General features: G+C 42.9%; 1 pseudogene; it reads right to left on the bottom strand.

The window, feature by feature from the left end:
* Nucleotides 1-591: 591 nt before the first annotated feature.
* LOC136338459 (protein YIPF5 pseudogene) lies at nucleotides 592-1321 on the bottom strand (annotated as a pseudogene).
* Nucleotides 1322-5117: the final 3796 nt, after the last annotated feature.

Here is a 5117-nt window from a genome sequence, read left to right as displayed (position 1 = left end):
ACCTACTGCCAACCCCTCTGTAGTAAATCTCTTGGGTCCTGGGCTTTCTATCTCTTCCTCTTCAATCAGCTGCTTCTCCAGCTGAATGAAGTCCTCAGCAGACAGCTCCTCTCCATGTGAAGTCAGTAGCTCTGTGACATCCATTGTGATAGCTTTCCTCTTCTTCTAGCACTACTACTTAAAGACTCTGATTTTCATTTAAGAGCCATGATAAGGGCCCAAAAGTTGCCAAACAAAGCAACACAAATGGAATACTTGTGCTTTTAACAGTGCAAAATGGCATAGGTAAGCATGCTGGGGGATGCCAACTCCCTCACTCCTACGCTGCGTTACTGTGTATTCTTCCACTGTTTGCAACCAAACTAGTTCACCCACATAGTTCGTGAGTACAACGCTAATGGCATAAGCCAAAACATTCACATCGCAATTTTTTAAGCTTTTATGGGAGCAAGTGTTGTAAACTCGAAATGTCTATGCCAAGATTATTGTAACCTGAGGACTCCCCATAGTCATTTGCTGATCCAATGTAAGGGTCCAAAGTCTTTTTTGTGTATTTGACCCAATGATGTCCACATCCCAGATAAATTCAGTTCAAAAAATTGAAATGAAGGCAAAGACTCCATATAACAAAGCACAAGGATATGCTACTAGAAGTTGTATGGCTAATGCAGAAATAAAAATTCTGGAAGCAGAAGAACTACACCATCCAATAATTCCATCAGTGAGAATGATTGCTACCATTCCTTGCAAAGAAAATATCACTGCAAAGCTGGAAAGTAGGATCATGGGAAGAAGACAATATCCAAGAACACTTGCCACACAACCGAATAAAACACCTGTTATACTCATTAAGCTTAATAAGCAAAACATTCCTAGACATCCAATTGCACCGTTCCCGTACACAAAACCACACTGAACTGTGCCAGCCAGGAACTGTGTGGCTCCAAAGGCAAGCCTAAACACCACGGGTCCTGCCAGACAGTCTCATTCATGAGGCTGCCATCTGCCATTTTAATGGATATAACACTTTGCCAGATGTGTCAAAATTGATATCTGATTCATTTAATGTAGGCGGCTCATCCTTAAAGTTGTTTCCATAGAATGGCTGAGGTGTCGTTGGAGTACACACCTGAGTTGGCTATAAAATCTGCCCAGTGTCTGGCTGGTGTGGCTGCATCATGCCTAGAGGGACCAATCGGCCTTGTTGCAAGTAGTCATAACCAGCATACTGTTTGCCTTAGGGTCCTCCACTTCCTCCATAATCACAGCACTGCTGAGATTGGTCATCAATACTGTAACTTGTCTGGTAGAAATCTGTGTTTAAGTTACCTGTCAAGACAAATGATCAAATGCAGAGGCAGTGGCAGTAGCTCCAGCAGCCCCAGATAATCCTGGAGCTCAGTTTAAGACCCTGAATTGGCCCCTGTTGCTATGTGTCACAGGCCAAAGTAATGTAAGTAAGATGTTGATAGCTAAGAAAATTAGGGTCAGGGTATATGGGAACTCTGAACTGCCTTCATAACATCTCTAGAAATATAAAACTGTTCTGAAAAATAAAGTCTAGCCTGACCAGGCAGCGGCACAGTGGATAGAGTGTCAGCCTGGTACACTGAGGACCCGGGTTCGAAAACCCGAGATTGCAGGCTTGAGCATGGGCTCATCTGGCTTGAGTGTGGGATCATAGACATGACCCCATGATGGCTAGCTTGAGCCCAAAGGTTGCTGGCTTGAGTAAGGGGTCACTGGCTCAGCTGGAGTCCCCTGATCAAGGCACATATGAGAAAGCCATCAATGAACAACTAAAGTGACACAACTATGAGTTGATGCTTCTCATCTCTCTCCCTTCCTGTCTGTCTGTCCCTGTCTCTTTCATCTCTCTCCCTCTCTCTCTCTCCCTCTCTCTCTCTCCTTTGCTAAAAAAATAAATAAATAAAGCCTATTTTTAGAAAACCACAATAAATAAAGTTTAAAAAACCAAGTAAGCCTCACTAGGCGGTGGCACAGTGAATAGAACATTGGACTGGGATGCGGAAGGACCCAGGTTCGAGACCCCGAGGTCGCCAGCTTGAGCACGGGCTCATCTGGCTTGAGCAAAAATAAAGCTCACCAGCTTGGACCCAAGGTCGCTGGCTCGAGCAAGGGGTTACTCGATCTGCTGAAGGCCCATGGTCAAGGCACATATGAGAAAGCAATCAATGAAAAACTAAGGTGTCCCAACAAAAAACTGATGATTGATGCTTCTCATCTCTCTTCATTCCTGTCTGTCTGTTCCTCTCTCTGACTCTGTCTTTCCCACAAGAAAAAAAAACAAAAAAAAAACCAAGTAACCTGTCTGACCAGGTGGTGGCGCAGTGGATAGAGCATTGGACTGGGATGTGGAGGACCCAGGTTCGAGACCCCGAGGTCGCCAGCTTGAACACAGGCTCATCTGGTTTGAGCAAAGCTCACCAGCTTGGACCCAAGGTCGCTGGCTTGAGCAAGGGGTTACTCGGTCTGCTGAAGGCCCGTAGTCAAGGCACACATGAGAAAGCAACCAATGAACAACTAAGGTGTCGCAACGAAAAACTGATGATGCTTCTCATCTTTCTCCGTTCCTGTCTGTTTGTCCCTATCTATCCCTCTCTCTGACTCTCTCTCTGTCTCTGTAAAAAACAAACAAACAAAAACCCCCACAAAACCAAAAACAAGTAACCCAATTTAAAAATGGGTAAATGTTGGAATAGACATTTAACCAAAGGAGATAGAGATATACACATTGTCAATAAGCATATGAAAAGATGTCCAACATTCTTAACTATAGGGAAATGCAAATCAAAATCATAGTGAGATACCACTTAACACTGATTAGGATGACCATTAAAAAAAGATAATAACAGGTGTTAACAAGGATGTGAAGAAATTAAAACTCCCATACATAGCTGGTAGAAATGAAAATTGTGCAGCATCTTTGGGAAATAATTTAGCAGTTCCTCAAAAAGTTAAACAAAAAGCTACCAAATGACCCAAGGATTCCACTCCTAGGTGGAATTAAAGACCCAAGAGAATTGATGACCCAAGAGAATTAAAAATGCATGTTTACATAAAAAATTGCACATGAATGTTCATTGCAGTATTCATAGCAGCTGAACAATAGACAATCCAAATATCCATCAAGCGATGAATAAACAAAATGTAGTCTATCTATACAATGGAATATTATTCAGCTATAAAAAGGAATGAAGTATGAATATATGTTAACACATGAGTTAACCTTGAAAACATTATGCTAAATGAAAGACACCAGACACAAAAGGTTAGGTGTTGTATGTTTTTATTTTTATGAAATTTCCAGAATAGACAAAGCCATAGAGACAGAAAGTAAGTTACTAATTTCCAGAGGCCAGGGAGAGTGGGAAATAGGGAATGACTGCTAGTGGGTACAGAGTTTTTTTGGGGGGGGGTGATGAAAATTTTCTGGAATTTAATAGTGCCACAACTTTGTGAATATATTAAAATCTGAGTTGTACACTTATAATTAATAAAATAAGAAAAATGAGATTCAAACCATACTATACAGTGTCCTCAGCATTTTCCTCCAGAAAAAAGGAGGAAGATGTTTCATATAACATATATGCTATTTACAGAGAAATAAAGGCACCAAGTGGACAGCCAAGCTGCTGATTTGATCAGCAATCTCTGGGCACCTGCTTTAGGTAGGGCCGTACACACCATGTCCCTAGAGAAGGCAATGCAGGAAAAGACAAAGAAAATTCTCTCCATCAAGTGGGAGTTCCAGGTTATAGTTCCAGCTATAACACAGGTTATAGCTATAAAACAACCAATGGAAGCTGGGTTGACTCTGGCCACTCATTTAGAAAGTTACAAGTTTACTCTGATTGCTTGTATCAGACTAGATGTCAACACAGCTGGAAACTGTGCTCCCCATTTCTATAGCTACATAGAATAGCCCCACTTCCATAAGCAAATGGAACAGAATACCAGATGCCGGTTTGAGCAACAAAGAACCACAACAATTGAGGCTCTTTATGTTTTTTGTCAAGTTTAAAGAACCAATGCTTCAGAGTCAGGCTTTTTGGGGTGGGGGCAAATAGGGGAGATAGACTACTTGATTTGCTAATCCTGAGAATAGTGTTTAGAAAAGAGAAGCAGAAAATAAAAGCTACATAAGAAAGTAATGAGAAAATGCACATGGTGTCCACATGAAGATCCTCTCACAGCACAGTAAGAGACTGTATGACATGTTCGACCTGCATTCTCAGGTGCTGGAGGGGAGTGAGCCCCACCCGAGGCAACTGTGCTCTTTGGGAAGAGAACACAGTATGAGACCCAGGCCAGAAATAGTTTGTTGAGGGGGTAATGATGGTGAGTCTGACCAGCATTCACCTGAGGCAGAAACTTCCTGATGATGTAGCTGTGGCAACGGCCCTGATGTGTATCAGAATATAAGAGGACCCAGTTCCCCCTGACCTGGGAAATAAGTCTGTGGGGTAAATGACCCAAGCTGGTCGCTGCCATGGAAACCACAATATTCTTGCTGTCTCAAAGCAGGGAAGGGAAGAGGCAGGTCCAGCTGTCTGGGGGAAGAGCTTAGATGGGCCGACTTCTCATGCCCATATCAGGTTCCTCTCCCACCTATCGGGTGTAAAACCCCTGGGTTCCTTGTACCTGGCCTCTGTGAAGACACAGAGTGGGAAACAGATCAGGAAAAGGTCTTCTCATTCCCGGTTTCATTGACACAATGCCAGACAGGAATCAGAATGTTGCTATGCCAAGAACTCAGAATGATACTCTTCCCATACTCCAACCAGTGACGTTGACCCTGAGTAGAAATATAAATAGCTACATGCCCAACAAGGTAGATGTGGTGAACACCTTCCATTTAGGCCTGTTCTGTATCCATTGCTCCTATGACTGAGAAGAACATTCTGGTTTTCCTTTGAGATACACCACCTCCTCATTCTTGGTCCACATAGTTCAGGTAGAGCCACCATGTCCAGCCCACCAAATACAAGAATGAGCAAAAGACTCAGGTGTGACCAATGAAAGTACAGTAATTAGTCCACAACGCCCAAGCTATACCAATGGGTCGCAGGACTTTGGCTGAACTGAAACTGTAA

The sequence above is a fragment of the Saccopteryx bilineata genome, chromosome 5 (assembly GCF_036850765.1).
Source record: "Saccopteryx bilineata isolate mSacBil1 chromosome 5, mSacBil1_pri_phased_curated, whole genome shotgun sequence".
NCBI classification, from domain to species: domain Eukaryota; kingdom Metazoa; phylum Chordata; class Mammalia; order Chiroptera; family Emballonuridae; genus Saccopteryx; species Saccopteryx bilineata.
Note: the sequence above shows the minus strand (reverse complement) of the source record. Positions and strands in the feature narration are given on the sequence as shown.